Source organism: Schistocerca serialis, chromosome 3 (assembly GCF_023864345.2).
Source record: "Schistocerca serialis cubense isolate TAMUIC-IGC-003099 chromosome 3, iqSchSeri2.2, whole genome shotgun sequence".
In the NCBI taxonomy this organism is placed as follows: Eukaryota; Metazoa; Arthropoda; class Insecta; order Orthoptera; family Acrididae; genus Schistocerca; species Schistocerca serialis.
In genome coordinates, this window is record NC_064640.1 from 1,089,008,586 (window position 1) to 1,089,031,637 (window position 23,052).

A 23,052-nucleotide genomic window follows, 5' to 3' on the forward strand; every position below is an offset into this window, starting at 1 on the left:
GCACCAGTGCATGTTTAGTGTATCCCTTGGACATTCAGATTGACCATGAAATAAAGAAATCGCATCGGGATTGAATCCAATAATGACAAAGCCTTCATAAGTACAAGAAGAGTGAATCATCTAAGAGTTTGTGATTTGAGCGGCTCCTCGGAGACCAGTATTAGAATCCGATGCACCAGTGCAGGTTCACTGTGTCCCTTGGACCTTCACATTGACCAAGAAACACAGAAATTGCAACGTGATTGAATACAAAAGGGACAATGCCGACATATGAACACGAAGAGTGAATCTACTAAGTGTTTGTGTTTTAGGCTTCTCCTAGGAGACCAGTATTAGATTCCGATGTACCAGTGGAGGTTTACTGTAACACTTGGACCTTCACAATGACCATGAAACACAGAAATAGCATCGGGATTGAATACAAACGGGACAATGCCGACTTAAGTACGAGAAGAGTGAATCTTTTAAGAGATTGTGGTTTGAGCGGCTCCTGGGGGACCGGAATTAGCTTCCGATGCACCCGTGCAGGTTTAATGTACCCCTTGGACCTTCACATTGACCAAGAAACACAGAAATTGCAACGTGATTGAATACAAAAGGGACAATGCCGACATATGAACACGAAGAGTGAATCAACTAAGTGTTTGTGTTTTAGGCTTCTCCTGGGAGACCAGTATTAGATTCCGATGTACCAGTGCAGGTTTACTGTAACACTTGGACCTTCACATTGACCACGAAACACAGAAATTGCACCAGGATATAATTCAAAAGGGACAATGATGACATAAGTACAAGATGAGTGAATCTTCTAAGAGTTTGTGATTTGACCGGCTCCTGGGAGGCCAGTATTAGATTTCGATGCACCAGTGCAGATTTACTGCATCCCTTGGACCTTCATATTGACCATGAAACACAGAATTTGCGACGGGATTGAATACAAATGGGACAATGCCGACTTATGTACAAGAAGAGTGAAACTTCTAAGAGTTTGTGGTTTGAGCGGCTCCTGGGAGACCAGTATTAGATGTCGATGCACCAGTGCAGTTTTGCTGTATCTCTTGGACCTTCACAGAGACCGTGAAACACATAAGTTGCTTCGGGATTGATTACAAAAAGGACAATGCCGACATAAGTACAAGAAGAGTGAATCTTCTAAGAGTTTGTGATTTGAGCGGCACCTGGGAGACGATTATTGGATTCCGATGCACCCGTGCAGGTCTACTGTATCCCTAGGACCTTCACGTTGACCATAATTCACAGAAATCGCAACGGGATGGAATACAAAAGGCACAATGCCGACTTAAGTACAAGAAGACTAAATCCTTTAAGAGTTTGTGCTTTGAGCGGCTCCTGGGAGTCCAGTATTAGATTCCGATGCACCAGTGCAGGTTTACAGTATCAACTGGACCTTCACATTGACCATGAAACAACGAAATCCCATCGGGATTGAGTACAAAAGACATAATGACGACCTAAGTACAAGAAGAGTGAATCTTCTAAGAGTTTGTGGTTTGAGCGGCTCCTGGGAGACAAGTATTAGATTCCTAAGCACCAGTGCAGGTTTACTGTATCCGTTTGATACTCACATTGACGATGAAACACAGAAATTGCATCGGGATAGAATACAAAAAGGACAATGCCGACTTAAGTACAAGAAGAGTGAATCTTCTAAGAGTTTGTGATTTGAGCTGCTCCTGGGAGACCAGTATTAGATTCCGATGCAGCAGTGCAGTTTCACTGTATCAATTGGACCTTCACATAGACCATGAAACACCGAAATCCCATCGGGATTGAATACAAAAGACACAACGCCGACTTTAGTACAAGAAGAGTGAATCTTCTAAGAGTTTTTTGGTTTGAGCTGGTCCTGGCAGACCAGTATTAGACTCCAATGCACCAGTGCAGGTTTACTGTATCCCATTGGCCTTCACATTGACCATAAAACACAGAAATCGCATCGGGATTGATAACAAAAGGCACCGTGCCGAAATAATAACAAGAAGAGTGAATCTTCTAAGAGTTAGTGCTTTAAGCGGCTTCTGGAAGACTAGTATTAGATTCCGATGCAACAGTGCAGGTTTATTGTATCCATTGGAACTTTACAGTTACCATGAAACACTAAAATTGCATCGGGATTGAATACACAAGGCAATATGCCGACTAAAGTATAAGAAGAGTGAATCTTCAAAGAGTTTTTTGGTATGAGCGGCTTCTGGGAGACCAGTATTAGATTCCGATGCCACAGTGCAGGTTTACTGTATCCCTTCGACATTCACATTGACGATGAAACACAGATATTGCATCGGGATATAATACAAAAGGGTCAATGCCGACTTAATAACAAGAAGAGTGAATCTTCTAATAATTTGTGGTTTGTGCGGCTCCTGGGAGACCAGTATTAGATTCCGATTCCCCAGTGCAGGTTTACTGTATCCCTTGGACCTTCACATTGACCATGAAACACCGAAATTGCATCGGGATTGAATACAAAAGGGACAATGCCGACTTAAGTACGAGAAGAGTGAATCTTCTAAGAGTTAGTGCTTTGACCGGCTCCTGGGAGACCATTATTAGATTTCGATGCACCAGTGCAGGTTTACTATATCCCTTGGATCTTCATATTGACCATGAAACACAGAATTTGCGTCGGGATTGGATACAAATGGGTCAATGCCGACTTAAGTACAAGAAGAGTGAAACTACTAAGAGTTTGTGGTTTGAGCGGCTCCTGGGAGACCAGTATTAGATTCCGATGCACCAGTGCAGTTTTACCGTATCCCTTGGACCTTCACAGTGACCATGAAACACATAAGTTGCATCGGGATCGATTTCAAAAAGGTCAATGCCGCCTTAAGTACAAGAAGAGTGAATCTTCTAAGAGTTTGTGGTTTGAGCGGCTCCTGGGAGACGATTATTAGATTCCGACGCACCCGTGCAGGTTTACTGTATCAATTGGACCTTCACATTGACCATGAAACACAGAGATCGCATCGGGATTGAATGCAAAATGCACAATGCCGACTTAAGTACGAGAAGAGTGAATCTTCTAAGAGATTGTGGTTTGAGCGGCTCCTGGGGGACCTGTTTTAGTTTCCGATGAACCAGTGCACTTTTACTGTATCCCGTGGACCTTCACATTGACCGTGTAACACAGAAATCGCATTGGGATGAATACAAAAGACACAATGCCAAATCAAGTACAAGAAGAGTGAATCTTGTAAGAGTTTGTGGTTTGAGCGGCTCCTGGGGGACCAGTATTAGATTTCGATGCACCAGCGCATGTTTACTGTATCCCTTGGACCATCACATTGACCATGAAACGCAGAAATTGCATCGGGATTCGATTCAAAATGGGGCAATATCGACTTAAGTACAAGAATAGTGAATCTTCTTAGAGTTTGTGTTTTTAGCGGCTCCTGGGAGACCAGTATTGGATTCCGATGCACTAGTGCCGGTTTACTGCATCCCTTGGACTTTCACATTGACCATGAAACACAGAAATTGCATCGTTATTGAATACATAAAGCAGAATGCCGACTAAAGTATAAGATGAGTGAATGTTCTAAGAGTTTGTGGTTTGAGCTGCTCCTGGGAGTCCAGTATTAGATTTTCATGCACCAGTGCAGGTTTACTGTATCCCTTGGACATTCACATTGACCATGAAACACAGAAATCGCAACGCGACAGATTATAAAAAGCACAATGCCTACTTAAGTACAAGGAGAGTGAATCAGCTAAGAGATTGTGATTTGAGCGACTCCTCTGAGACCAGTATTAAATTCCAATGCAGCAGTTCAGGGTTACTGTATCCCTTGGACCTTCACAGTGACCATGAAACACATAAGGTGCATCGGGATTGATTACAAAATGGGCATTGCCGACTTAAGTACAAGAAGAGTGAATTTTCGAGGAGTGTGTGGTTTGAGTGGCTCGTGGGAGACGAGTATTAGATTCCGATGCACCAGCGCAGGTTAACTGTATCCCTTGGAGCTTCACATTGACCTTGAAACACAGAAATCGCATCGGGATAGAATACAAAATGCACAATGCCGAATTAAGTACAAAAAGTGTGAATCTTCTAAGAGTTTGTGTTTTGACCGGCTCCTGGGAGACCAGTAATAGATTCGGATGCACCAGTGCACGATTACTGTATCCCTTGGACCTTCACAGTGACCATGAAACACAGAAATCGCATTGAGATTGAGACCAAAAAGACACAAGGCCGACTTAAGGACAAGAAGAGTGAATCTTGTAAGAGTTTGTTGTTTGAGCGGCTCCTGGGGGACCAGTATTAGATTTAGATGCACCAGTGCGGTTTACTGTATCCCTTGGACCTACACATTGACCATGAAACACAGAAATTGCTCGGGATTCAATTCAAAAGGGGCAATGCCGACTTAGGTACAAGAAGAGTGAATCCCTTTACAGTTTGTGTTTTGAGCGGCTCCTGGGAGACCAGTATTAGATTCCGATGCACCAGTGATGGTGTACTGTATCCCTTGGATCTTCACATTGACCATGAAACACAGAAATTGCATCGGTATTGAATACAAAATGGACAATGCCGATATAAGTACAAGAAGAGTGAATCTTCTAAGAGTTTGTGGTTTGAGCGGTTCATGGGAGACCAGTATTAGATTCCAGTGTACCAGATCAGGTTTACTGTATCCCTTGCACCATCACAATGACCATGAAACCCAGAATTCGCTTCTGGACTGAATACAAAGGGCACAAAGCCGACTTAAGTAGAAGAAGAGTGAATCTGCTCTCAGTTTGTGCTTCAGCGGCGCCTGGGAAACCAGTATTAGATTCCGATGCACCAGGGCAGGTTTACTGTATCCCTTGGACTTTCACATTGGCAATGAATTACAGAAATTGCGTCGGGATTGAATACATAAGGGACAATGCCGACCAAAGGAAAAGAAGAGTGAAACTTCTACGAGTTTGTGCTTTGAGCGGCTCCTGGGAGACCAGAATAAGATTCCGATGGTCCAATGCAGATTTACTGTTTCCCTTGTATCTTCACATTGACATGAAACACAGAAATTGCATCGGGATTGAATACAAAAGGGACAATGCTGACTTAAGTACAAGATGAGTGAGTCTTCTAAGAGTTTGTGTTTAGAGCGGCTCCTAGGGACCAGTAGTAGATTCGGATGCACCAGTGCAGGATTACTGTATCCCTTGGACCTTCACATTGACCATGAAACACAGAAATTGCATTGGGATTGAATACAAAGACACAATGCCGTCTTAAGGACAAGAAGAGTGAATCTTGTAAGAGTTTGTGCTTTGAGCGGCTCCTGGGGGACCAGTATTAGAATTAGATGCACCAGTGCGGTTAACTGTATTCCTTGGACCTTCACATTGACCATGAAACACAGATATTGGATCGGGATTCAATTCAAAAGGGGCAATGCCGACTTAAGTACAAGAGGAGTGAATCTTCTTAGAGATTGTGTTTTGAGCGACTCCTGGGTGACTATTATCAGTTTCCGATGCACCAGTGCAGATGTACTGTATCCCTTGGACCTTCACATTGACCATGAAACACAGAAATTGCTTCGGTATTGAATACAAAATTGACAATGCCGATATAAGTACAAGAAGAGTGAATCATCTAAGAGATTGTGATTTGAGCGGTTCCTCGTAGACCAGTATTAGATTCCGACGCACCAGTGCAGGTTTACAGTATCCCTTGGAGCTTCACATTAACCAAGAAACACTGAAATGGCTACGGGATAGAATACAAAAGGCACAATGCCGACTTAAGTACAAGAGGAGTGAATCTTCTAAGTGTTTGTGCTTTGAGCGGCTCCTGGGAGACCATTATTAGATTCCGATGCACCAGTGCAGGTTTACTGGATCCCTTGGACCTTCACATTGACCATGAAACACAGAAATTGCATTTGAACGGAATACAAAAGGGACAATGCCGTTTTTAGTACAAGAGGAGTGAATCTTCTAAGAGTTTGTGCTTTGAGCGGGTCCTGGGACACCAGTATTAGATTCCGATGCACCAGTGCCCGTTTACTCTATCGCTTGAACCTTGACATTGACCATGAAACACAGAATTTGCATCGGGATTGAATTCAAAATGGACAATGCCGACTTAAATACAACAAGTGTGAATCTTCTAAGAGTTTGTGATTTGAGCGCCTTCTGGGAGACCTAAATTAGATTCCAATGCACCAGTGCAGGTTTACTGTATCCCTTCTTGGACCTCCACAGTGACCATGAAACACAGAAATCACATTGGGATTGAATACAAAAGGAACAATGCCGACTTAAGGACAAGAAGAGTGAATCTTGTAAGAGATTGTAGTTTCAGCGGCCCCTGGGGGACCAGTATTAGATTTAGATGTACCAGTGCGTTTAACTGTATCCCTTGGACCTACACATTGACCATGAAACACAGAAATTGCATCGGGATTCAATTCAAAAGGGGCAATGTCGATGTAAGTACAAGATGAGTGAATCTTCTAAGAGTTTGTGGTTTGAGCGGCTCCTGGGCGACCAGTAATAGATTCCGATGCACCAGTGCAGATGTACTGTTGCCCTTGGACCTTCTCATTGACCATGAAACGGAGGAATTTCATCGGTATTCAATTCAAAAGGGGCAATGTCGATTTAAGTACAAGAAGAGTGTATCTTCTAAGAGTTTGTGGTTTGAGCGGCTCCTGGGAGACCAGTACTAGATTCCAATACACCAGTGCAGGTTTACTGAATCCCCCTTCACATTGACCTTGAAACACAGAAATCGGAACGGGATAGAATACAAAAGGCACAATGCCAAATTAAGTACAAGAAGAGTGATTCTTCTAAAAGTTAGTGCTTTGACTGGCTCCTGGGAGACCAGTATTAGATTCCGATGCACCAGTACTGTTTTACTGTATCCCTTGGACCTTGACATTGACCATGAAACACAGAAATAGTATCGAGATTGAATACAAAAGGGACATTGACGACTTAAGTACGAGAAGGGTGAATCTTCTAAGAGATTGTGGTTTGAGCGGCTCCTGGGAGACCAGTATTAGATTCCGATGCACCAGTGCAGGTTTACTGTATCCCTTGGACCTTCACATTGACGAAGAAACAACGAAATTACATCGGGATTGTATAAAAAAGGGACAATGACGACTTAAGTACAAGAAGAGTAAATCTTCTAAGAGTTTGTGCTTTGACCGGCTTCTGGGAGACCAGTATTAGATTCCTATGCACCAGTGCAGGTTTACTGGATCCCTTGGACCTTTACATTGACCATGGTACACAGAAATCGCAGCGCGATTGATTACAAAAGGCACAATGCCGACTTAAGTGCAAGAAAAGTGAATCTTCTAAGAGTTTGTGATTTGAGCGGCTCCTGGGAGACCAGTATATGATTCCGATGCACCAGTGCTGGTTTACTGTATCCCTTGGACCTTCACATTGACCATGAAACACAGGATTTGTATCGGGATTGAATACAAATGGGACAATGACGACTTAAGTACAAGAAGAGTGAATCTTCAAATAGTTTGTGGTTTGAGCTGCTCCTGGGTAACGAGTATTAGATTCCGATGCACCAGTGCAGGTTTACTGTATCCCTTGGAGCTTCACATTAACCATGAAACACAGAAATCGAAACGGGATAGAACAAAAAAGCACAATGACGACTTAAGTACAAGGGGAGTGAATCTTCTAAGAGTTTGTGGTTTGAGCGGCTCCCGGGAGACCAGAATTAGATTCCGATTCTCCAGTGCAGGTTTACTGTATCCCTTGGACTTTCACATTGACCATGAAACCCAGATATTGCATCGGGATTGGATACAAATAGTCCAATGCCGACTTAAGTACAAGAAGAATGAATCTTCTAAGAGTTTGTTGTTTGAGCGGTTCATGGGAGACCAGTATTAGATTCCATTGTACCAGATCAGGTTTACTGTATCCCTTGGACCCTCACAATGACCATGAAACCCAGAATTCGCATCTGGACTGAATACAAAGTGCTCAAAGCCGACTTAAGTAGAAGAAGAGTGAATCTGCTCAGAGTTTGTGCTTCAGCGGCGCCTGGGAAACCAGTATTAGATTCCGATGCACCAAGGCAGGTTTACGGTATCACTTGGACTTTCACATTGGCAATGAAATACAGAAGTAGCGTCGGGATTGAATACATAAGGGACATGCCGACCAAAGGAAAAGAAGAGTGAATCTTCTAAGAGTTTGTGCTTTGAGCGGCTCCTGGGAGACCAGAATTAGATTCCGATGCACCAGTGCAGTTTTACCGTATCCCTTGGACCTTCACAGTGACCATGAAACACATAAGTTGCATCGGGATTGATTACAAAAAGGACAATGCCGACTTAAGTATAAGAAGAGTGAATCTTCTAAGAGATTGTGGTTTCAGCTGCTCCTGGGAGACGAGTATTAGATTCCGATGCACCAGTGCAGGTTCACTGTATCCCTTGGAGCTTCACATTAACCATGAAACACAGAAATCGCAACGGGATAGAATACAAAAGGCACAATGCCGACTTAAGTACAAGAGGAGTGAATCTTCTAAGAGGTTGTGCTTTGAGAGGCTCCTGGGAGACCATTATTAGATTCCGATGCACCAGTGCAGGTTTACTGGATCCCTTGGACCTTCACATTGACCATGAAACACAGAGATCGCATGGGGATTGAATGCAAAAGCACAATGCCGACTTAAGTTCAAGAAGATTGAATCTTCTAAGAGTTTGTGGTATGAGCGGCTCCTAGGAGACCAGTAATAGTTTCCGATGCACCACTGCATGTTTAATGTATCCGTTGGACCTTCACATTGACCATGAAACACAGAAATTGCATCGGGATTAAAATCAAAAGGGACAATGCCGACTTAAGTACAATAAGAGTGAATCTTCTAAGAGCTTGTGGTTTGAGCGGCTCCTGGGAGACCAGAATTTGATTCCGATTCTCCACTGCAGGTTTAGTGTATCCCTTGGACCTTCACATTGACCAAGAAACACAGATATTGCATCGGGATTGAATACAAATGGACAATGCTGACTTAAGTACAAGAAGAGTGAATCTTCTAAGAGTTTGTGGTTTGAGCGGCTCCTGGGAGACCAGGTTTAGATTCCGATGCACCAGAGCAGGTTTACTGTATCCCTTGGACCTTCACATTCACCATGAAACACAGAAATCGCGTCTGGATTGAATACAAAAGGCACAATGCCTTCTTAAGTACAAGAAGAGTGAATCTTCTAAGGGTTTGTGATTTGAGCGGCTCCTGGGAGATCAGTATTTGATTCCGATGCACCACTGCAGGTTTACTGTATCCCTCAGACCTTCACATTCACCATGAAACACAGAAATCGTATATGGATTGAATACAAAAGGCACAATGCCGACTTAAGTACAAGAAGAGTTAATCTTCCTAGAGTTGTGCTTGGGCGGCTCCTGGGAGACAAGTATTAGATTCCGATGCAGCAGCGCAGGTTTACTGTATCCCTCGGACCTTGACATTGACCATGAAACACAGTAATGGCTTTGGGATTGAATACAAAACGGGCAATGCCGACTTAAGTACAAGAGGAATGAATCTTCTAGGAATTTGTGGTTTGAGCGGCTCCTGGGTGACCAGTATTAGATTCCGATGCACCAGTGCAGGTTTACTGTATCCCATGGAACTTCACATTGACCATGACACACACAAATTGCATCGGTATTGAATACAAAAGGGACAATGCTGACTTAAGTACAAGAAGAGTGAGTCTTCTAAAAGTTTATGGTTTGAGCGGCTCCTGGAAGACCAGTATTAGATTCCGATGCACCAGTGGAGGTTTACTCTATCAATTGGACCTTCACATTGACCATGAAACACAGAAGTTGCATCGGGATTGAATTAAAAGGGACAATGCCGACATAAGTACAAGAAGAAAGAATCTTCTAAGTGTTTTTGGTTTGAGCGGCTCCTGGGAAACCAGTATTAAATTCCGATGCACCAGTGCAGGTTTACTGTATCACTTGGACCTTCACATTGACCATGAATTACAGAAATTGCATCGGGATTGAATACAAAAGGGACAATGCCGACTTAAGTACAAGGAGAATGAATCTTCTAAGAGTTTGTGGTTTTTAGCTTCACCTGGGGGACCAGTATCACATTCCGATGCACCAGTGCAGGATAACTGTATCCCTTGGACCTTCACATTCATCATGAAACACAGAAATTGCATCGGGGTAGAATACAAAACGGGCAATGTTGACTTAAGTACAAGAAGAGTGAATCTTCTAAGAGTTTGTGCTTTGGGCAGCTTCTGGGAGATAAGTTTTAGATACCGATGCACCCGTGCAGATTCACTGTATTCCTTGGACTTTCACATTGACCAAGAAACACAGAAATTAGATCGGGATTGAATACAAAAGGAAAATGACGTCATTACTACAAGAAGATTGAATCTTCTAAGAGTCAGTACTTTGAGCGGCTCCTGGGAGACCAGTATTAGATTCCGATGCACCAGTGCAGGTTTACTCTATCCCTTGGACCTTCACATTGACCATGAAACACAGAAATGGCATCGGGATAGAATACAAAAAGGGCAATGCCGACCTAAGTACAAGAAGAGTGAATCTTCTAAGAGTTAGTGCTTTGAGCGGCTCCTGGGAGACCAGTTTTAGAATCCGATGCACCTGTGCAGGTTCACTGTATTCCTTGGACCTTCACATTGACCATGAAACACAGAAATTGCATCGGGATTGAATACAAAAGGGACAATGCCGGCTTAAGTACAAGAAGAGTGAGTCTTCTAAGAGTTTGTGCTCTGAGCGGCTCCTGGGAGACCACAATAAGATTCCGATGCTCCAGTGCAGGTTTACTGTATCCCTTGGACCTTCACATTGACCATGAAACTCAGAAATTGCATCGGGATTGAATACAAATAGAGCAATGAAGACTTAAGTACAAGAAGAGTGAATATTCGAAGAGTTTGTGGTTTTTAGCTTCACCTGGGAGATCAGTATTACATTCTGATGCACCAGTGCAGGATTACTGTATCCCTTGGACCTTCACATTGACCATGAAACACAGAAATGGCATCGGGATCGAATACAAAACGGGCAATGCCGACCTAAGTACAAGAAGAGTGAATCTTCTAAGAGTTTGTGCTTTGAGCGGCTCCTGGGAGACCAGTTTTAGAATCCGATGCACCCGTGCAGGTTCACTGTATTCCTTGGACCTTCACATTGATCATGAAACACAGAAATTAGATCGGGATTAAATACAAAAGGAAAATGCAAGAAGACTGAATCTTCTAAGACTCTGTGCTTTCAGCGGCTCCTGGGAGACCAGTATTAGATTCAGATGCACCAGTGCAGCTTTACTGTATCATCTGGACTTTCACATTGACCATGAAACACAGAAATCGCATCGGGACTGAATAAAAAGGCACAATGCCGACTTAAATACAAGAAGAGAGAATCTTCAAAGAGTTTGTGCTTTGAGCGGCTCCTGGGAGACCAGTATTAGATTCCGATGCACCTCTGCATGCTTACTGTACTCTTTGGAACTTCACATTGAGCATGAAACACAGATATCTCATCGGGATTGAATATAAAATGCACAATGCCGGCTGAAGTACAAGAAGAGTGAATCTTCTAAAAGTTTGTGCTCTGAGCGGCTTCTGGGAGACCAGTAATAGATTCCGATGCACCAGCGCAGGTTAACTGTATCCCTTGGACCTTCATATTGACCATGAAACACAGAATTAGCATCGGGATTGAATACAAAGGGGACAATTCCGACACAAGTACAATAACAGTGAATCTTCTAAGAGTTTGTGCTTTCTGCGGCTCCTGGGAGACCAGTATTAGATTCCGACGCAAAAGTGCAGGTTTACTGTATCCCTTGGATTTTCACATTGACCTTGAAACACAGATTTAGCACCGGGATTGAATTCAAAAACTACAGTCCCGTCTTAAGTACAAGAAGAGTGAATTTTCTAAGAGTTTGTGGTTTGAGCGGCTCCTGTGATACCAGTATTAGATTCCGATGTGCCAGTGCAGGTTTACTGCATCCCTTGGACCCTCGCATAGACCATGAAACACAGAAATTGCATCGGGATTGAATACCAAAGGGACGATATCGACTTAAGTACAAGAACAGAGAATCTTCCAAGAGGCTGTGCTTTGAGCGGCTGATGGGAGACCAGAATTAGATTCCGAATCACCGACGCAGCTTTACTGTATCTCTTGGACAGTCACATTGACCATGAAACACAGATATTGCATCGGTATTGAATACAAATAGGTCAATTGCGACTTAAGTATAAGAAGAGTGAATCTTCTAAGTGTTTGTGCTTTGAGCGGCTCCTAGGAGACCAGTATTACATTCCGATGCACATGTGCAAGTTAACTGTATCCCTTGGACCTTCACATTGACCATGAAACACAGAAATTGCATAGGGATCGAATACAAAAGGGACAATGCCAACTTAAGTAAAAGAAGAGTGAATCTTCTAAGAGATTGTGATTTGAGCGGCTCCTGGGAGACCAGTATTAGATTCCGATGCACCAGTGCAGGTTTGGTGTATCCCTTGGACATTCACATTGACCATGAAACCCAGAAATGGCATCGGGATTAAAAACAAAACGGACAATGCCGACATAAGTACAGGAAGAGTGAATCTTCTACGACTCTGTGCTTTGAGCGGCTCCTGGGTGACCAAATTAGATTCCGATGCACCAGTGCAGGTTCAATGTTTCAATTGGACCTTCACATTGAACATAAAAAAAACATAAAAATCACATCGGGATTGAGTACAACAAGCACAATGCCGACTTAAGTAGAAAAACAGTGAAACTACAAAGAGTTTGAGCTTTTAGCGGCTCCTGGGAGAGCAGTGTTTGATTCCAATGCTACAGTGCAGGTTTGCTGTATCCCTTAGACCTTCATATTGACCATGAAACACAGAATTAGCATCGGGATTGAATACAAAAGGGACAATTCCGACTTAAGTACAATAAAATTTAATCTTCTAAGAGTTGTGCTTTGAGCGGCTGCTGGGAGACCAGTATTAAATTCCAATGCACCAGTGGAGGTTTACTGTATCCCTTGGAACTTCACATTGACCATGAAACACAGAAATTGCATCGGGATTGAATACAAAAGGGACAATGCCGACAAAAGTACAAGAGGAGTGAATCTTCTAAAAGTTTGTGTTTCGAGCGGCTCCTGGGAGACCAGTATTAGATTCCGATGCACCACTGCAGGTTTACTGTATCCCTTGGACCTTTACATTCACCATGAAACACAGAAATCGCATCAGGATTGAATACAAAAGGCACAATGCCAACTTAAGTACAACAAGAGTGAAACTTCTAAGAGTTTGTGCTTTGAGCGGCACCTGGGAGACCAGGATTAAATTCCGATGAAACAGTGCCGGATTACTGTATCCCTTGGACCATCACATTGACCATGAAACACAGAAATTGCATCGGGACTGAATACAAAATGGACAATGCCGACTTAATTAAAAGAAGAGTGAATCTTCTGAGAGTTTGTGTTTTGAGCGGCTCTTTTGAGACCAGTATTAGATTCCGATCCAACAGTGCAGGACTACTGTATCCCTTGGACCTTCACATTTAGCAAGAAATACAGAAATTCAATCGGGATTGAACCTAAAATGTGCAATGCCGGCTTAAGTACAAGTAGAATGAATCTTCTAAGAGTTTGTGGTTTGATCGGCCCCTGGGAGACCGGTATTAGATTCCGATGCACCAGTGCAGGTTTACTGTATCCCGTAGACCATCACATTGACCGTGAAACACAGAAATCGCATGGGGATTGAATACACATTGCACAATGCCGGCTGAAGTACAAGAAGAGTGAATCTTTTAAAAGTTTGTGATTTGAGTGGCTCCTGGAAGACCAGTATTAGATTCCGATGCACCTCTGCATGCTTACTGTACTCTTTGGAACTTCACATTGACCATGAAACACAGATATCGCATCGGGATTGAATTTAAAATGCACAATGCCGGCTGAAGTACAAGAAGAGTGAATCTTCAAAAAGTATGTGCTTTGAGCGGCTCCTGGGAGACCAGTATTAGATTCCGATGCACCAGCGCAGGTTAACTGTATCCCTTGGACCTTCACATTGACCATGAAACACAGAAATGGCATCGGGATTGAATACAAAACGGACAATGCCGACTTAAGTTCAGGAAGTGTGAATCTTCTAAGCGTTTGTGATTTGAGCGGCTCCTGCGACACCAGTATTAGTTTCCGATACACCAGTGCAGTTTTACTGTGTCCCGTGGACCTTGACATTGACCATGAAACACAGAAATTGCATCGGGATTGAATACAAACGGGACAATGCCGACTGACGTAAAAGAAGAGTGAATCTTCTAAGAGTTTGTGCTTTGAGCGGCTCCTGGGGGACCACAGTTAGATTCCGGTGCTCCAGTGCAGGTTTACTGTATCCTTATGGACCTTCACATTGACCATGAATCTCAGAAATTACATCGGGATTGAATACAAATAGAGCAATGAAGACTTAAGTGCAAGAAGAGTGAATATTCGAAAAGTTTGTGTTTTTTAGCAGCACCTGGGAGACCAGTATTACATTCTGATGCACCAGTGCAGGATTACTGTACCCCTTGGACCTTCACATTGACCATGAAACACAGAAATGGCATCGGGATAGAATACAAAACGGGCAATGCCGACTGAAGTACAAGAAGAGTGAATCTTCTAAGAGTTTGTGGTTCAAATGGCTCTGAGCACTATGGGACTCAACATCTTAGGTCATAAGTCCCCTAGAACTTAGAACTACTTAAACCTAACTAACCTAAGGACATCACACACACCCATGCCCGAGGCAGGATTCGAACCTGCGACTGTAGCAGTCCCGCAGTTCCGGACTGCAGCGCCAGAACCGGAAGAGTTTGTGCTTTGAGCGGCTGCTGGGAGACCATTTTTAGAATCCTATGCACCCGTGCAGGTTCACTGTATTCCTTGGACCTTCACATTGACCATGAAACACAGAAATTAGATCGGGATTGAATAGAAAAGGAAAATGACGACATAAATACAAGAAGATTGAATCTTCTAAGACTGTGTGCTCTGAGGGGCTCCTGGGAGACCAGTATTAGATTCAGATGCACCAGTGCAGCTTTACTGTATCAATTGGACTTTTACATTGACCATGAAACACAGAAATCGCATCGGGATTGAATAAAAAGGCACAATGCCGACTTAACTACAAGAAGAGTGAATCTTCTAAGAGTTTGTGCTTTGAGCGGCTCCTGGGAGACCAGTATTAGATTCCGATACACCAGGGCAGGTTTTGTGTATCCCTTGGACCTTCACATTGACCATGAATCACAGAAATTGCATCGGGATTGAATACAAATGGCACAATGCTGTCCTAAGTACAAGAAGAGTGAATCTTCTAAGAGTTTGTGCTTTGAGGGGCTCCTGGGAGACCAGTATTAGATTCCGATGCACCTCTGCATGCTTACTGTACTCTTTGGAACTTCACATTGACCATGAAACACAGATATGGCATCGGGATTGAATATAAAATGCACAATGCCGGCTTAAGTACAAGATGAGTGAATCTTCTAAAAGTTTGTGCTTTGAGCGGCTCCTGGGAGACCAGTATTAGATTCCGATGCACCAGCGCAGGATAACTGTATCCCTTGGACCTTAACATTGACCATGAAACACAGAAATGACATCGGGATTGAATACAAAACGGACAATGCCGACTTAAGTTCAGGAAGTGTGAATCTTCTAAGCGTTTGTGCTTTGAGCGGCTCCTGCGACACCAGTATTAGTTTCCGATACACCAGTGCAGTTTTACTATGTCCCGTGGACCTTCACATTGACCATGAAACACAGAAATTGCATCGAGATTGAATACAAACGGGACAATGCCGGCTTAAGTAAAAGAAGAGTGAATCTTCTAAGAGTTTGTGCTTTGACCGGCTGCTGGGAGACCAGTATTAAATTCCAATGCGCCAGTGGAGGATTACTGTATCCCTTGGACTTTCACATTGACCATGAAACACAGAAATTGCATCGGGATTGAACACAAAAGGGACAATGCCGACTAAAGTACAAGAGTCGTGAATCTTCTAAGAGTTTGTGTTTCGAGCGGCTCCTGGGAGACCAGTATTAGATTCCGATGCACCGCTGCAGGTTTACTGTATCCCTTGGACCTTTACATTCACCATGAAACACAGAAATCGCATCAGGATTGAATACAAAAGGCACAATGCCGACTTAAGTACAAGAAGAGTGAATCTTCAAAGTGTTTGTGCTTTGAGCGTCTCCTAGGAGACCAGTATTACATTCCGATGCACATGTGCAGGTTAACTGTATCCTTTGGACCTTCACATTGACCATGAAACACAGAAATTGCATCGGGATTGAATACAAAAGGGACAATGCCGACTGAAGTAAAAGAAGAGTGAATCTTCTAAGAGTTTGTGATTTGAGCGGCTCCTGGGAGACCAGTATTAGATTCCGATGCACCAGTGCAGGTTTAGTGTATCCCTTGGACATTCGCATTGACCATGAAACCCAGAAATGGCATCGGGATTGAATACAAAACGGACAATGCCGACTTGAGTATAATAAGAGTGAATCTTCTAAAAGGTTGTGCTTTGAGCGGCTCCTGGGAGACCAGTATTAAATTCCGACGCACCAGTGCACGTTTACTGTATCCCTTGGACCTTCACATTGACCATGAAACACAGAAATTACATCGGGATGGAATAAATTAATCACAATGCCAACCTAAGCACTAGAAGAGTGAACCTTCTAAGAGTTCGTATTTTGAGCTGCTCCTGGGCGACCAGTATTAGATTCCGATGCACCAGTGCAGGATTACTGTATCCTTTGGACCTTCACATTGACCACGAAACTCCGAATTACCATCGGCATTGAATACAAAAGGGACAATTCCGACATTAGTAAAATAGGAGTGAATCTTCTAAGACTTTGTGCTTTGAGCGGCACCTGGGAGACCAGCATTAAATTCCGATGCAACAGTGCCGGATTACTGTATCCCTTGGACCATCACATTGACCATGAAACACAGATATTGCGGCGGGACTGAATACAAAAGGGACAATGCCGACTTAAGTACAAGGAGAGTGAATCTCCTCAGAGTTTGTGTTTTGAGCGGCTCTTTTGAGACCAGTATTAGATTCCGATCCAACAGTGCAGGACTACTGTATCCCTTGGACCTTCACATTTAGCAAGAAACACAGAAAATCAATCGGGATTGAACATAAAAGGTGCAATTCCGGCTTAAGTACAAGAAGAGTGAATCTTCTAAAAGTTTGTGCTTTGAGCGGCTCCTGGGAGACCAGTATTAGATTCCGATGCACCAGCGCAGGTTAACTGTATCCCTTGGACCTTCACATTGACCATGAAACACAGAAATGGCATCGGGATTGAATACAAAACGGACAATGCCGATTTAAGTTCAGGAAGTGTGAATCTTCTAAGCGTTTGTGCTTTGAGCGGCTCCTGCGACACCAGTATTAGTTTCCGATACACCAGTGCAGTTTTACTGTGTCCCGTGGACCTTCACATTGACCATGAAACACAGAAATTGCATCGGGATTGAATACAAACGGGACAATGCCGACTGAAGTAAAAGAAGAGTGAATCTTCTAAGAGTTTGTGCTTTGAGCGGCTCCTGGGAGACCACAGTTAGATTCCGGTGCTCCAGTGCAGGTTTACTGTATCCCTTGGACCTTCACATTGAGCATGAAACTCAGAAATTGCATCGGGATTGAATACAAATAGAGCAATGAAGACTTAAGTACAAGAAGAGTGAATATTCGAAGAGTTTGTGGTTTTTAGCTGCACCTGGGAGACCAGTATTACATTCTGATGCACCACTGCAGGATTACTGTACCCATTGGACCTTCACATTGACCATAAAACACAGAAATGGCATCGGGATAGAATACAAAACGGGCAATGCCGACTTAAGTACAAGAAGAGTGAATCTTCTAAGAGTTTGTGCTTTGAGCGGCTCCTGGGAGACCAGTTTTAGAATCCGATGCACCCGTGCAGGTTCACTGTATTCCTTGGACCTTCACAATGACCATGAAACACATAAATTAGATCGGGATAGAATACAAAACGGGCAATGCCGACTTAACTACAAGAAGAGTGAATCTTCTAAGAGTTTGTGCTTTGAGCGGCTCCTGGGAGACCAGTATTAGATTCCGATACACCAGGGCAGGTTTTGTGTTTCCCTTGGACCTTCACATTGACCATGAATCACAGAAATAGCATCGGGATTGAATACAAAAGGCACAATGCCGTCCTAAGTACAAGAAGAGTGAATCTTCTAAGAGTTTGTGCTTTGAGGGGCTCCTGGGAGACCAGTATTAGATTCCGATGCACCTCTGCATGCTTACTGTACTCTTTGGAACTTCACGTTGACCATGAAACACAGATATCGCATCGGGATTGAATATAAAATGCACAATGCCGTCTGAAGTACAAGAAGAGTGAATCTTCTAAAAGTTTTTGCTTTGTGTGGCTCCTGGGAGACCAGTATTAGATTCCGATGCACCAGCGCAGGTTAACTGTATCCCTTGGACCTTCACATTGACCATGAAACACAGAAATGGCATCGGGATTGAATACAAAACGGACAATGCCGACTTAAGTTCAGGATGTGTGAATCTTCTAAGCGTTTGTGCTTTGAGCGGCTCCTGCGACACCAGTATTAGTTTCCGATACACCGGTACAGTTTTACTGTGTCCCATGGACCTTCACATTGACCATGAAACACAGAAATTGCATCGAGATTGAATACAAACGGGACAATGCCGACTTAAGTAAAAGAAGAGTGAATCTTCTAAGAGTTTGTGATTTGAGCGGCTCCTGAGAGACCAGTATTAGATTCCGATGCACCAGTGCAGGTTTAGTGTATCCCTTGGACATTCACATTGACCATGAAACCCAGAAATGGCATCGGGATTGAAAACAAAACGGACAATGCCGACTTAAGTACAGGAAGAGTGAATCTTCTACGAGTCTGTGCTTTGGGCGGCTCCTGGGAGACCAAATTAGATTCCGATGCACCAGTGCAGGTTCACTGTATCAATTGGACCTTCACATTGAACATAAAAAAAAACACAAAAATCACATCGGGATTGAGTACAACAAGCACAATGCCGACTTAAGTACAAAAACAGTGAAACTACTAAGAGTTTGAGCTTTTAGCGGCTCCTGGGAGAGCAGTATTTGATTCCGATGCTACAGTGCACGTTTGCTGTATCCCTTGGACCTCCACATTGACCATGAAACACAGAAATCGCATCGGGATTGAATACAAAAGGCACAATGCCGCCTTAAGTACAAGAAGAGTGAATCTTCTCAGAGTTTGTGTTTTGAGCGGCTCTTTTGTGACCAGTATTAGATTCCGATCCAACAGCGCAGGACTACTGTATCCCTTGGACCTTCACATTTACCAAGAAACACAGAAATTCAATCGGGATTGAACATAAAAGGTGCAATGCCGGATTAAGTACAAGTAGAATGAATCTTCTAAGAGTTTGTGGTTTGATCGGACCCTGGGAGACCGGTATTAGATTTCGATGCACCAGTGCTGGTTTACTGTATCCCGTAGACCATCACATTGACCGAGAAACACAGAAATCGCATGAGGATTGAATACACATTGCACAATGCCGGCTGAAGTACAAGAAGAGTGAATCTTCTAAGAGTTTGTGGTTTGAGCGGCTCCTGGGAGAGCACAATTAGATTCCGATGCTCCAGTGCAGGTTTACTGTATCCCTTGGACCTTCACAATGACCATGAAACTCAGAAATTGCATCGGGATTGAATACAAATAGAGCAATGAAGACTTAAGTACAAGAAGAGTGAATATTCGAAGAGTTTGCGGATTTTAGCCGCACCTGGGAGACCAGTATTACATTCTGATGCACCAGTGCAGGATTGCTGTACCCCTTGGACTTTCATATTGACCATGAAACTCAGAAATGGCATCGGAATAGAATACAAAACGGGCAATGCCGACTTAAGTACAAGAAGAGTGAATCTTCTAAGAGTTTGTGCTTTGAGCGGCTCCTAGGAGACCGGTATTAAATTCCGATGCAACAGTGCCGGATTACTGTATCCCTTGGACCATCACATTGACCATGAAACACAGAAATTGCATCGGGACTGAATACAAAAGGGACAATGCCGACTTAAGTACAAGAAGAGTGAATCTCCTCAGAGTTTGTGTTTTGAGCGGCTCTTTTGAGACCAGTATTAGATTTCGATCCAACAGTGTGGGACTACTGTATCCCTTGGACCTTCACATTTAGCAAGAAACACAGAAATTCAATCGGGATTGAACATAAAATGTGAAATGCCGGCTTAAGTACAAGTAGAATGAATCTTCTAAGAGTTTGTGGTTTGATCGGCCCCTGGGAGACCGGTATTAGATTCCGATGAACCAGTGCAGGTTTACTGTATCCCGTAGACCATCACATTGACCGTGAAACACAGAACTCGCATGGGGATTGAATACACATTGCACAATGCCGGCTGAAGTACAAGAAGAGTGAATCTTCTAAGAGTTTGTGCTTTGAGCGGCTCCTGGGAGACCACAATTAGATTCCGATGCTCCAGTGCAGGTTTACTGTATCCCTTGGACCTTCACATTGACCATGAAACCCAGAAATTGCATCGGGATTGAATACAAATAGAGCAATGAAGACTTAAGTACAGGAAGAGTGAATATTCGAAGAGTTTGTGGTTTTTAGCTGCACCTGGGAGACCAGCATTACATTCTGATGCACCAGTGCAGGATTACTGTACCCCTTGGACCTTCACATTGACCATGAAACACAGAAATGGCATCGGGATGGAATACAAAACGGGTAATGCCGACTTAAGTACAAGAAGAGTGAATCTTCTAAGAGTTTGTGCTTTGAGCGGCCCCTGGGAGACCAGTTTTAGAATCCGATGCACCCGTGCAGGTTCACTGTATTCCTTGGACCTTCACATTGACCGTGAAACACAGATATTAGATCGGGATTGAATACAAAAGGAAAATGCCGACATAAATACAAGAAGATTGTATCTTCTAAGACTCCGTGCTTTGAGCGGCTCCTGGGAGACCAGTATTAGATTTAGATGCACCAGTGCAGGTTTACTGTATCAATTGGACTTTCACATTGACCATGAAACACAGAAATCGCATTGGGATTGAATAAAAAGCCACAATACCAACTTAAGTAAAAGACGAGTGAATCTTCTAAGAGTTTGTGCTTTGAGCGGCTCCTGGGAGACCAGTATTAGATTCCGATGCACCAGCGCAGGTTAACTGTATCCCTTGGACCTTCACATTGACCATGAAATACAGAAATGGCATCGGGATTGAATACAAAACGGACAATGCCGACTTAAGTTCAGGAAGTGTGAATCTTCTAAGCGTTTGTTTTTTGAGCGGCTCCTGCGACACCAGTATTAGATTCCGATACACCAGTGCAGTTTTACTGTGTCCCGTGGACCTTCACATTGAACACGAAACACAGAAATTGCATCGGGTTTGAATACCAAAGGGACGATATCGACTTAAGTACAAGAACAGAGAATCTTCCAAGAGGCTGTGCTTTGAGCGGCTCCTGGGAGACCAGAATTAGATTCCGAATCACCGACGCAGGTTTACTGTATCCCTTGGACAGTCACATTGACCATGAAACACAGATATTGCATCGGGATAGAATACAAATAGGTCAATGCCGACTTAGGTACAAGAAGAGTGAATCTTCTAAGTGGTTGTGCTTTGAGCGGCTCCTGGGAGACCAGTATTAGTTTCCGATGCACCAGTGCAGGTTTAGTGTATCCCTTGGACATTCACATTGACCATGAAACCCAGAAATGGCATCGGGATTGAAAACAAAACGGACAATGCCGACTTAAGTACAGGAAGAGTGAATCTTCTACGGGTCTGTGCTTTGGGCGGCTCCTGGGCGACCAAATTAGATTCCGATGCACCAGTGCAGATTCACTGTATCAATTGGACCTTCACATTGAACATAAAAAAACACAAAAGTCACATCGGGATTGAGTACAACAAGCACAATGCCGACTTAAGTACAAAAACAGTGAAACTACTAAGAGTTTGAGTTTTAGCGGCTCCTGGGAGAGCAGTATTTGTTTCCGATGCTACAGTGCAGGTTTTCTGTATCCCTTGGACCTCCACATTGTCCATTAAACACAGAAATCACATCGGGATTGAATACAAAAGGCACAATGCCGCCTTAAGTACAAGAAGAGTGAATCTTCTAAGAGCTTGTGCTTAGAGCGGCTCCTGGAAAACAAGTATTAAATTCCGATGCACCAGTGCAGGTTTACTGTATCCCTTGGACCTTCACATTGACCATGAAACACAGAAATTGCATCGGGATTCAATATAAAAGGGACAATGCCGCCTTAAGTACAAGAAGAGTGAATCTTCGAAAAGTTTGTGCTTTGAGCAGCTCCTGTGAGACCAGTATTAGATTCCGATGCACCAGTGCAGGTTTACTGTATCCCTTGGACCTTCATATTTACCATGAAACACAGAAATTGCATCGGGATTGAATACCAAAGGACGATATCGACTTAAGTACAAGAAGAGAGAATCTTCCGAGAGGTTGTGCTTTGAGAGGATCCTGGGAGACCAGAATTAGATTCCTAATCACCTGCGCAGTTTTACTGTATCCCTTGGACAGTCACATTGACCATGAAACACAGATATTGTATCGTGATTGAATACAAATAGGTCAATGCCGACTTAAGTATAAGAAGAGTGAATCTTCAAAGTGTTTGTGCTTGAGGGGCTCCTAGGAGACTAGTATTACATTCCGATGCACATGTGCAGGTTAACTGTATCCCTTGGATCATCACATTGATCATGAAGCACAGAAATTGCATCGGGCTTGAATGCAAAAGGAACAATGCCGACTTAAGTAAAAGAACAGTGAATCTTCTAAGAGTTTGTGATTTGAATGGCTCCTAAGAGACCAGTTTTAGATTCCGATGCACCAGTGCAG